The sequence below is a fragment of the Falco biarmicus genome, chromosome 11 (genome assembly GCF_023638135.1).
Source record: "Falco biarmicus isolate bFalBia1 chromosome 11, bFalBia1.pri, whole genome shotgun sequence".
NCBI lineage: Eukaryota > Metazoa > Chordata > Aves > Falconiformes > Falconidae > Falco > Falco biarmicus.
The window spans coordinates 23,995,382-24,008,561 of NC_079298.1; the positions used below are offsets into that span (position 1 = coordinate 23,995,382).

At 39.4% G+C, this 13,180-nt stretch overlaps 1 long non-coding RNA gene across 1 annotated transcript; it reads right to left on the bottom strand.

Annotated features, from left to right (window-relative positions):
- Positions 1 to 354: 354 nt before the first annotated feature.
- Positions 355 to 5,566, bottom strand: LOC130156696 (uncharacterized). The gene is made up of 2 exons (XR_008824564.1): positions 5,074 to 5,566; positions 355 to 2,931 (listed from the first exon to the last, which is right to left on the bottom strand). It is a non-coding gene; the product is annotated as an uncharacterized LOC130156696 (long non-coding RNA).
- Between the last annotated feature and the right edge of the window lie 7,614 nt (positions 5,567 to 13,180).

Here is a 13,180-nt window from a genome sequence, read left to right on the forward strand (position 1 = left end):
ACACTAACTTTATGCTATGATTGGATTTTCTGTCTGGTTATCCTCGGTAGCATACTAACTGGGTCTGCATTTTCACCAAGCTGTTGTTTGTTTGTTGTTTGTAAAGGAGGAGTACTTGGTTTCAGCTGAGATTAGGGAGCTGTTGCACCCATGTATGTAGCCACAGACACACATGTGTATGTACACTGAGCACTGCATATACACACAGGTGTATTTAGGCATATAAACCCCAGCTGCATTATTCCCTGCCTGTGGACTAAGTAAGGAAGGCATCTGCCAATCTGTCCCTCATTAAGCTACAAAAGCTTTGTTTGAAGTAGAAGGAAGGTAAAAGGAGAGGGAGGGCATAGTTCGTTTGGCATATGAAGAACTGCATCACCGTTGGAATCACTTAGCAAAAACTATATAAATGCACTCTGGAAGCTTGAATTGATTTCCAGGTTTTTCCACAGCCCAGTCTGCAGCCTTTGCTCTTAAGATCTTTGACTATTGAACCTACCCATGGCTAAAGATATAAACTTGAGGTACCGTTTGTCTTACTCATTAGGATAACTGCATCACAGTGCATTTCTAACACTAAGAAAATCCTTTGCCGATACACGAAAACGTTCATCGCCCACCTAGTTAGCGTGTTGTTTCTTGGGGTGCTTCCTCCCCACCTCCTCGCGGACGCTGGGACGGGCTGCAGGGGGCAGCAGCCACCTGCTGGGAGCACGTTTGTGACGGACACGGCCCCTGAAGTGCTCGTCTGCTGCTGATGGGTTTCAACGTTCCTTGCGAAAGGATGCTGAATGTATTTTTTAAGCAAAACAACTTGCAAGCAAGCCCCCAAAGAAGGGTCTGTGCTTGAGAAAGCAAGCTCTTCTAAGCCACATTTGAATGGATCTTTACCTGTTTCCACAATTAGCAAAACTCATATCCTTAACTAATTTAACTCCGAACAGAGAAATTCCTGCTGAAGGGATGGGTGCTGTAATTTAATTTGACCTCATGATGAAAGAACCGCTAACTTAAAAGTTACATCAGGTCGATTAGAGCCTTGTCCAGTCAGGTTTTGAAAATTTTCAAGGATGGAGGTTCAACAATTTTACTGGGCAACTTGTTGACATAACCACTGTCAGAAGCGGTATGAGCAAGCAAAAGGCATAGGCTTTTTGTTTGTTTAGGTTTTGTGGGGTTTTATTTGCCAGTTTCTTAAGCTGAGGGACTGCTTAAATGGAAGTTAATTCTTGCTGCAGGAAATGTTGGAAGGTGAGCTTAGCCATATACCACTTCTTCACTAGTTTTTCATAAGAAAACAAAGCAGAAGAAAATTACGTAATCAGTTCTACCTTACTCGGAAGATTTCTGGTATGTGGGAAATACTCAGGTTTCTCTGGCAGCTGAGAACAAGGAATAAGGCGATAGGACTTAACTAGGACTACGATGATAAAACCAAAAATTTATTAAAAATAGTTATATATCCTCGCTAGAAATTAATACAGATGCATTATTGAATACAGTTTGTAACCTACGCAGTTAAAAGTTAAAGTATTCTTTTTTTTACCTTTGAAGTTCAATCATTGGTTTCTCCATAACGTAGTATTTTTACCAGTATCCAGTCAAGCAACTTTCACAGAGTACAGGCAATTAAATTTATTTTTTGTTATGTAATTCCAACATCTGTAGAAAATTACAGTCCTCGAGATAATAAAATTTATATTCCTTATACTGTTATTCAGAGTAAGCCAACATTGTGTACATCCTTATAAATTACAATCCAGAGCTAACGCCTTCCCTCCAGGTTTTAAAATCTCTAGTGAGTGCCTTACACATTTGACCTTCCTGCCCTGTAATCACTGCTTCACTTCAGCAGTCAAATAAGGATGACCCACTTCCTTGCCTAATAGATTCTGTGGAACGTAAGCATACTTAGATAATGCCTAGACGGTTTAAAGACTAAATAAATCAGCATAACTAATTCTTGTCATGTTAAGAAAACCCTATGAATAAAAGCACAGCTAAATTAATCTTTTAAATTTAGGCGGACTTACATATTTGTGCACATATACATCCTGCATTATGTATGAAAAGTAGGATAAGCTTGAGCACGATATTATATCTGGTCTCAGATGTTGGCTGGAGTACCTTTTCATAGCTTTTCTTTGCTTCTGGAAAACTATGCCAGTTTGCACACCTGAGATGATGTCTGCAGTGCTACAAAAAACAATTTCCCACATCCACAGTTGCCCAAGACTATCTTGGAATAATTGCAGCAAAAAAGAAGAGCTAGCACAACCTTGGCAGAACAATCTCACATAAAAATTTCTAGCTCTGTCCATCACTTTCTGAAATCAGGTCCATCTAACTAACAATTTCTTTCGGAAATAATTTTAAAACGCGCAAGTTTTGTTTCTAAGGAAAACAAAGTTTAAAAAATATATCATCAACAACATAAAATTCAGTTGAACAAAAAATTCACACTGAAAGTGAAATGCAATACCTGTCTTCCCAAGAGACATACAAAAGCATATAAATGCTCAGTCAACATTTTTACCATAGATTACAAAAAACAAGGTTACCAAGAAAAAAACCTCCTCTTAGTATACACACAATAAACAGCAGCTCAGCAATACTGACAACTATTACTTCACCTCCCCACTCTCCATAAGCCTGTTAAAAAAAGCAGCTGGTCATTAATAACTGGCAGCCTTGGTAGCTTCCTTGCACGCCCATTCAAGTGTCCAGCCCCCTCTTCTTGTGGCGTGACCAGTGGAGCCAGCACTGGATGGATGAGGAGGCTGATGAGCTGTCCCTTCCTTGCTCACCTTTGTCATTGTACTGGCTGTCCCCTTATGCCACCCCTGCAGCGCTTCCCGGACCGAAGGAACCTGGTGCTGATTTGATCAGGCTTCACATGCAACCTTTTTGTCCTCAGCAGTTAGAAAATCTCTAGATGGGAGACATCCAGAAACCATTTTACTCTTCAGTAGGATTAAATTCCCCAAACAAATTTTATTCCCTGCTATACATGCACACACACACAGAGAATTTCATTACTCAGGCCCAATTCACATCCTGTCATCTCACGGTTACCTCTACCAGGAAACATTAATCATAATTCCTGTTCTTTTTCTATATACAGTAGTTAACTACTCTTCATTACGTATATACTTGAACAATTTCAACTGAGGTAATAAAATTCGTAAAATTAATTAGGGACTACTGGTATCACTCATATTCTACCAAGTTGCTATTTTCTGTTTTCAGTGGGGTTCCACATCATAAAATTTAAATTCTCTGGGTTTACATTTACTTTCAATTCACTTAGATTTTAATCTACAAGTCAAAACATGAGCTGCAGATCTTCTTACATCACACTCCTACATTGCACGTGCTCTATGTACTTAAGCTTAAATTTTACAGCATAATTAATTCTTCAAATTAATGCAGTGTGTGCAAATTAGTTGTTGGTAGTAACTTTTCCTTTTTTCAAACTTCCTTTTTTGAATATTAACTAATAATTACTGTGCGTTACTTGAAGCTTTTTAACTTTCATTTATATCCATTTACAATCATATCATTTTTAGCAATACGGTTGGATTAAGTCACTTGTGGGAATGTATTAACCTTTTGTTCAGGAAGAGATGAGACATTGCTTGCACCTGCTCTACAAATATGCACTGAGTTTTCTTATGTTAATCAGGCACATTTGAATCTTATATAAAAACTTCAGTGTGGGTGTATGGATACAACTAAGATGCTTACATTTAATACTGCTCAAACAAGTACTGCCAATGACTCACAAGTTTTATATATCAAGGAAACGGGATTAATCCTCTCAAACCATGTGTGCCTCGTGTACTTCCACAAGAGACAGTTGTGTTTGGATGAGGGCAACGATCAGAGAAAGGCACTGCACTGAGAGATTCGGGGACTGAAGCCTCCAGACAAACCAGGGCATTACGTGCAGTCAAGTTCCCCCGGAAACACTGTGCCCTTGTTCTCACTGAACTCAGTTACTCTCAGGAGAACCTCTGAACCTCTTCTCCTCTCATGCCCGTAAATCTGCTTCAGCTGGTAACTGTTCCTCTTCTGAGCCTGTGTGTCATTCTGGTCACTATAAAGTATCGGTACAACATTCACTGTTTTCTAGACCATGTTGAGAATACTGCACCTGGTTTTGGGCCCCTCCGTACCAGAAAGACACCAGTGGTCAAACTGGTCTGTGGCTGGAGCCCTGTGAGGAGAGGCTGAGGGAAGGGGGCTTGCTCAGCCTGGGGAGGGGGCGGCTTTTGGGGACACCTACCAGCAACCTGCCAGTGCCTGCGAGGAGGAGACAGAGATGGAGCCAGGCCCTTCATGCCGGTGCATGGCAGGAGGGTGAGAGGCAGCAGGGGTAAACTGAAACAAAAGATGCTCAGGCTGGGCAAAGTCCTGACCAACCGAGTCTGAGCTCATGGCTGACCCTCAGGCACTGAGCAGGAGTTTGGACCAGGACCCTCCTGCGGTCCCTTCCCACCTCAGTTATCCTCTGGTCCCGAATGTCCTGTCTGGCAACTAAAGATCATCTGAACATAGTGCAGAAGAATTCCCTAAAATATTCCAGCACAGGTTGTTTATAACCGAAATTGTTAAAATGAGCCATAGGTTAAATAAAACACCATACCAAATAAAGGTGCACATAGGGGAAAAAAAAGCCAAATTAAATTCTAGACAACAGAAACCATGGAGAAGTTTTTTAAAAAAATTAGAGCTACGTCATCTTGAATTAAAAACAAGAGAATGCAAAGACAAAGATTCAATCTGTTAGTCACTGGAGAGAATAGGAAGTAATAACAGTATCTAAAAATCAAATAAGAGAGGTCAACTGCAAAGCGTTTCCCTAATATTTGACTGCAGAAAAGTCTGTAATGACTGAGGTAAAACAAGTGGGAACAGAGTCCTGTGTAAACTTAGGCAGAACCAGAATTTTTCATTTAATCCCAGATTTACTAGTGCATTGAAGACCAAAGTTCAAAGCTTAGGAAACCTACTGATAAGTCCACTTGAAAGCTAAAAGCTCTTAGGGAGTATGCGTATGGAGAAGCTCACATTACAAGCCGCATGATTTTTAGGTTTTGTATCATCCAGATGCCTCTTAGGTGTTTCACAGTCTCCCCTGTGCAGGAGGCTTTCTGCCCGATGCTTTCCAAATCCAAAGCATTTGGAATCCTGTACTGATAGGATATCTGCTAGAACAAGGAACTCTGACTTGAAAATCCCACTTTCAAATAATTGAATCTTTTTTTCTTCATATAAAAGTGTTTCAGGATGAAATTTTGGACAAATTTTCTGCCACACCATGCAAGTTTTCAAAGGTTCATAAAAAGAACAAATCTTATTAGCTCAGAAAACATCTAGAATTATTTTTCACTATCTCCTCCCAAATATATTTGTCTAGCCACTTAAGGTTTCCATTACCAGATAAAAGGTTCCTGTGTAAAAAGACAATTTGTGAAAAGCTTTAATGATTTCTCCACATGGAAACCTCTCTATAAGCAGAAAATTTTGCATGCACTGCATTGTTCTAGTTTATACAAATCCAGCTGACCTGAAGTTTATGCAAGTCTTATAATCCAGGAACACGCTAGTAGATCATATGTTTTCTCAGCCATTAATACTTGTAGCATCTCAACAAAGTCAGGCTTGTTTTAATCCCAGACTTCTTTCCTATACTGTTCTTATATGTTCCATTAAAAAAAAAAAAAAAAAAAAAAAAAAAGGTGATGAATAAAGCATTCACCTTTTATCAGAACGGGGTCTCATACAAAAAGGCTGTGCAGACTAAGACAAATTCCAGTATACTGTATTTTAGAAATAGTGGTCAAGACTTGGCTGTTGTAATACAACAGCAAACCTTTGCTTATAGTATGATGAAACCACGACAAAGGGAATTTACGTTTGTATAACTAAGGATGGAATTTGGGCTATATGCATAAATGAAAAAGATTATCGGATTACAGCATTTGGGAAAGAAAGGGGAGAGTAAGCAGTGAGTCTAAACAGTATTTCCATCACTTCCATTCTACTATCATCTCCCCAGACTTAGCCACAGACTACTGTACGTTTGAATTAGACTTTGCTGTAATGGCTTGCTAGTGAGTAGTCCACAGCAAATGAATTATGCTCACTTATATGTCTTCCAGCTATGTAAATCTATCAGTTATACTGTTTTTTGCAAACATTAGTCCTCTCTTCCCCAGTCCCCTTTCCCAAGATTCCTTAGATAAGGTCCTCTATCAGTACCATTGTAAGATGCAAGTGTAAAGAAGGATTCCTAATTTATAGCAATTACATTCACAGAACATCCAAGTCAAGTCAAAGAAATTACTCTGAAGTAGCACTGGCAAGCACTGGCCCCAACTGCACAGGGAATATCAACACGTGCCACCAAATCTTAGACAGCTACATTGGGCTCGTCATCTGAAATGAGGATAAGCACATGGCCCCCTTATGTTTAAGTGATTTGGTGGTGCTGTATAAGTATCTCTTATCAGAACAAGATTGTTAGCATTCTCTTCCATGTGGGAAAGTTCGTTTTCATAATCAAATTATCAGATGTAAAACTGCAAAGGAAGACTTTGCGAGTTAAGCTGAACTGTATGTGCTCAAAATAGGACTTAAAAATTAATTGCATTCCATAAAGTCCAGCAAACCTTGGGCCTTCTATCCGTTCAAACCTTTCATCTTTTTGTTACCCCCCGCAGCATAGCTCTGGACTTTAAACTTCACCTCCTCAGCTTTACCAGTGATTTTGCTACACATAATCGACTTAGCTGAAACATTCTTAATTATACCACTAATGTTGGGGTTTTCCTCTTCCCATTCCAAAATGTAGAAGTCTCTGGTCTCAAAAGCCTTTGAAAATAACTCTTAATTCTATGCTTTTTCTTTCTCTGTGCTTTTTAGTGTTCTTAGCACTTTTTCAGTGCTAAAAAAGAAACCGTTTCAAAAAAGCCAAAAAGTCAGTCTAAGCTGCTGCTTTTGCTGGAGGGCTAAGAAAAGACCTATGCAGCTAATTGATGAAAACATTCCAATGTGCTGATTTCTTTCACCTTATTAATTACAATTGGAACAAAATTTTCAAACTTGATGGACTGCTGGAGCAAACTTTTAAAAGCAACTGGCTGATTTGAAAGTTTATATCTTTCAACAGGACTGGACAGGACCTGCTCCCAGGTAAGGTAAAGAATACCTGTACAAAGTCTCATTTCCAGAAGCGGTTACTTGTGCTCCCACTGAAGTTCACAGTTGCTGCAGCGTGCTCAGCTCCTCTGAAGCCGAGGATATACTCAAGTTTGGTTTTGTTGTTTTTTTAAAAAACCAGTTGCAAAACCTGCACAGCTGAACACAGATTTGGTTAGTAACAATGAAATAGAATATTTACAATGGCTTAATATAGTCCAAAAAGCCATATACCAGATAAAAAACCTTTATATGTTAACCTTTCAAACTTGCAGAAAGGCATTAAGGTAACTGAATCAATGATAACCACTGTCAGAGAGAAAAGGTCAATGTAATGTTGAACTAACTTGCTTTTAACATATTTTGATCAGTCAGCACAAATAGTTCTGAAACTGTGCTTTAGGCAGATTTGTTTGCTTCTGTCTTAGAACACAGTGACCTCCAGGACCACAAGATTTATGTCCTCTGACTGCAAGCCAGATTCCTGTATCCTGTTTATTATTTAATGTGTGCTCTGTAAAATAAGCACAATTCAAATGCTTTGCCGCTCAATCAAGCGTCAAGCCCAAGCCCACATTTAGACAGTATTTAAATATGTTTTTTATCCAATGATTATTTAATGATCCTGAAAGAGAACCAATGAAACCTGCTTCCACATGAATGCCCCACCCACTCTGGTTATCATGCAGAAAAAGAGGAGAGCCTCTCTCCCACGGCAAATTGGATAGCTAGTGATTGCTGCTATTTGGAGGGAAAACTATGTAAGCCCTTTCTGGCAGAGGAAGAAGTTAAACCTGGATCTCTTACTTCCTGGATGACGCTTTAACTCACACACTGTGAAAAGAAGGAAACCCTATCACCTCTTGTCCCAACTGTTAAATGACTCCTGGCTTTCTGATGGAAAAGGTTGGTGGTCTCTCGCACTACAAGATCACAAATTAACAGAAAGATATCCCTGAAGGAGGAACTGGGTTTCGAACACACCCATGTACCACTTGGGTCTCACCAGCAATCACCAAGAATTTCGATGGTTCCCTGTTCCACTCCTTATGGGCTACACAGTGAGCCTGGGTCGAGGGGAAATCCAGGATCCCACTGTCCAGGAATTCGAGCGTCAGGTCCAGCCACCACATTCTAACCATTCTTCCTTAAAGCTGCTTCTCCTACCACATAACTGTATGAAATTGGAGTCTCCAGGAAATCACAGTCGGGCTGTTTCCATGAGCCACTGCTCCCTTGTACACATTAGTAGTATGGGTAAGAAATAAAGTAAAAATGAAACAGGAAAATAAGGAAATCTCAGCAAAACCTGCAGTTTTCCGTATGATCTCATCACATATTTAAAAACCTCTGATATTTAGCAGGTTTAAATTACACAATGTCACTCTATTGATCTAAGCCTTTCTTTTGCCTTCTTTCTCTTCTCTCTCCCTACTCATTACTCACTTGCTTTGTATCGCTGGTTGTAGCATGTGGATCTGAAGAAGAGAGCAACCCAGTGCCCATGTTCTGCACTGCAGACTATCAGCACCTCCAGCCTGCAGACTCAGCTGCAATGGAACCAAGTACTTACAACAAACAGGTTCAAATAAAAAAACCAACCTAGTCTTTTTTACTTCTTGTTAGTTTTTTACTTCCTTTTCTGCTTCTATTTTTATTTTCTGTGCTCTGCTTTCAAATTAATTTCTTTCCTGCTTTATATGCATTTCTTCACCTTCCCTCCAGATTTACATTTATTTCCCTTCTCCTCCCTCCCCTCATATTCACATTTACTTACACAAGCATTACAATATCACAGTGTTGTTAAACTACAGAATTCAAAGTACTGTCTGGCTCCAGCTAACCTTGGCTCTTGCAAAACCATTTTACTTCCTGCAAACTACAATTGGAGATGCAGAAAGCATTCAAGGACATCTCTGCCAGCCCCTCCTATGGTTTAACTGAACAAAGCCTCAGTTCCCATGAGTGCAGCACTAGCCTCTGCCTACAGAGACAGCTACAGTAAGTGGAGTTTCATGTTAGCTTATGAAATAGAAGGAATACTGGAATATAGGATTCACCTTATTTCTGCACGAATAGGAAAGACATATCCTCCTACAGAGTTTGGTTGGGTTTTTTTAAAGAACAAATTGTCTGATGCATACCATATTAAACTGAGGCAAATTAAGCTCACATATATAACGCTGTAGCTGTGCTTGCTCCAGTTCCTGGAGCCAGCTACACCCACAGAGTTTAGAGGGGTAGGACATCCATATGAACCTGCCTATACCCGTGCCTGAGTCACTCCTGGAGAGACCTTGGCTCAACCAATTTAGACAAAGTGAGATTTAATGTGTAGGCGGCATGGATTATCTGGGAGTTCTGGCTCAGGCAAGCTAAAAAATAAAGTCTAGATGAACATGTAGTCAATACCATTCTAGCAAAAAGGAATCCCCCCTTGTGTACATGGAGATTTGCGAAGGCTTGCAATTACATCCCAGTCCTTAACAAAATAACAGTTATTGGCCCACAGACATCTTTGAAACAAGGATGTTTTTCTTTTAGTTCTCCTTGTTTAGGTGACAGTGTTGTTCAGAGTATGCCTAAGACTGCAGAGAAACTGTGACGGAAATTTCACAAAATAACTTGCATGAGATTCCTGAGGTTTCCCAACTTCGTCCAGGAAAAGAGCAAGACTGGCTTTTCTCACAGAAATGTAAGACCGACCTTCAATTAAACAAAGATACGCAAAATCTGCAAAAAGCCCAGCAACAGAACAGATTAAAGAAATCCTGACCAAATTTTAGAAAAGTCTTTTTCCCAGCATTTTACTCCTACATATGCTTTATCTACCCCATGCTCAAACTACCACCATATGAGGAAGAACACACTTCTATCCCAGCATCTTTCTCCTAGTAGTTACATGAATTAAGCTTCACTATATGCCTGTAAGATCAAACAGTGTGAGAAGGCAACATACGCAACAGACAAGTGAAATCAATTGCTAAAAGGCATATTAGAAAAGACTGAGTAAAAAAGTAGATTTCAGCATCCCTGGTTCTCAGTTCCTAGTTGCGCTGCCTGACTGCTCTTACTATTTTGTAACAACTGAAATTCATAACTATTTTGAAGATTTCCACACATCACTGATAGTAATGCTATTTTAAACCTCTCTAGTATAGGGCTAAACCCCTATATTTTTATTTTCATGCTAACAGATATCTCAAAAGTCCAGAAGTGCTTCATATACTGTTCAAATTTAGCACAATTTTCTTCTCTGGAACAAAATTTAGCACCCAGCTTGTGTGCTGTACCACAGCTGTTAGAGTAAAGCATTAACACTCTCAAGCACGTAGAACATATTTAATGCCTCTTTAGAAATAAAAATGCAGCATGAAAACAGGATGAGAGCAATTCAGAAACAATTCATTTATGGGACTGTGTGTCTCAACTTAGAATCAAGTGTAATTTTGTGGCAATTTTCAGGATCTTATGCACAAAATCAAGAGGAAAACCTTTCCAGGGAAACTGCTGCATCTAGAAAGCTTTTTGAGAACCTAGGTCACTGTGCTTCCTAAACTCCTGGCACTTTTATGGCCATCCTTCCACTGCCTCACAATCTGCTACCCTGTCTCCTCTTCACAACATTTCTGCAATTACAAGCACAGAGTGCTACGGTCACGCATCTTGCATGTGGCGTAGGGTTGAGTCATAGTCCTGAAAAGACTTACTGAAGCCTCAGTAAGTGCACTGAATTTACTTACATGTTTAAAAAGCATTGTGTTTTGTTAAGACATGATTTTCTGGCTCAGATTATTACTTTAAAAATTACTATGATGCTCATATAAAGACTAACAAAACGGATCTTAGGCTTTGGGATGACTTATGTCTGGTGCAAAAACATGAGGGATCAACTTAGTTACTTCTTATTGATACCATTGCAACTCAGCCATTCAGAAAGGAGACACATTTGTTAACGAAGTTAAATGAAAGTTCCATCAAATTAAATTGTAGCTTTTAGTAATATTAAAAATCATGTCTTTATTATCCCAAAAAAAAGGCACTAGCTTTCACTTAAACACAGGTTTTATTAATTGAGTAAAATCTACCCTGGCACAGCTTTACAAATGCACACAGAGACATTATTTCCCCCTTTAATCTTGGAAGTAAATAGTAGTAGCGTTGGCAGTGATGGCAAACACCCAAATTTAGGTCAGGGGATTAGATAGCTGTGAGGACAGCTGTCAGTTCACACTATAGTTATGCTTCTCTCAAAAGGCAGTGCTGTTTGTTGACATTAATTTTGATGTTGCACAGATATGTTTAAACCATCTGACTCTAGATTATAATGGAAAAAGTACTTCCTAATAAATTTCTTTATGAGATGACAGTAGGAAGACAAACAGCAGTGATTTGTAGATTTATGTTCATGAGTCATGGATTTTGACACAAAGTTTTGGGGTTTTTTTTGAGTTTTTTTGTTGTTGAGCCAGTGAGTGATAATACAAGATCACAGGAACAGCACATGTTCTTAACCAACTTGCTGTTTCAAAATAATTCTGGAAAGCTGCGGACATAACCAATACGTATCATTTGTACAGTAGAACTGCTGAAAGTAACTCAAGAGTGCACATTCATCTACAGCATTAGATCTGCTCACCAGGTTCCTTAGGAAAAGTTCCTGGCTGCAGACTGCAGGCTTGCTCCGGGGCAGTGAATACTGAACCATCCAGCCATCCTGACGCAGCTCAGAGCCCTGGGTTTGTCCTGTGCACCAGGTGTCCCACCATTCCACCCAGCGTGGCACAGTTAATGCCATCACAGAGATGGAAGACACCGAAGAGGTGTTATCTCAGTAACCTAGGGAAGCACATACCGGAGTTGAGGGCTGGACCTGGGGTGTGGCTGATGTGGTCATAAAATGGGCAATCTAGAACAGATGTACAAGTGAGAACTTTCAAACAGGAAAGGAGCAGAAGTGTTTTCTATAACTAATGCTAACAATAAGTGAAAACTTACCTTTTACTCAACAGTTATTCGTTAAAAACAGAATATGCTGACCTTCTCTTACATCAAACGTTCTTCTAAATTTCTATAATAAGCAAATCTATATTTCAGTTGGCTTCTGGTGATTTATGGATGGCTGATCCTAAACACCATTTGCAATAATCTGAAAAGGAAAGGGTTATGGCTGCAAAGCACTGCAGGACCATGGTAGGAGAGATACAGCCCATCATCGCATCTTCCTTTGTCAGGGGCTGAATCCTCTATTCTGTGCAAACTCTGAAAAGTCATGTTTATTTCTACAGAACAGGTCTTCGTGTTTGAAAGAACATTAAGACAACCTTAAAGTCTTTCTGGGAATAAAGATTTACTTGAAAACACTTTTTGATTTAAGGATACTCTAAAGGAAGTCCTAAATGTGGTTATCAAATACACTTCAAATGTTCAGGGAAATGGAAAATATTTTTAGTCAACTTTCCTTGGAAAATCCAGGTCAGACTTTATAAATATCAAAGACTTCCAGAGAGAAGCTAATTGCTTTCTACTTCCTACAGGAAATTTTTGCTATGTGACAAGCCGAACAACGACCATTTAGATGAAGTTATTAAATTCCACTATGTTTAGTGTGCATGTTACTAAGTAGGCGGTTATCAGTCACTGTTCTAAGCTCAGTAAAGGTCTCTGCCAAGTGTGCACCTATGATTAGTTAATTATCAGGAGTAACCAGTTTCACAGACGCTTTCAAATTATGCAAGCGTGGGAAAGATGGCTCTGTCATCATGCTGATGATCACCAGCACTAGCTTGATTGCACTAGCCTAAATAAGAGTAAGGCCCTACAGCAATTTGGATTGAGAATCTGATCCAGTCAAAAATTAACTTCGCAGAAGAGGGTGGGTGAGAAATCAGTTTCCAGTAAGGAACAGATTCTCCTTTTGACCTACTAGGAACAATTTGGATTGGAAGTTATGAAATATCTTCATCTGGTATCA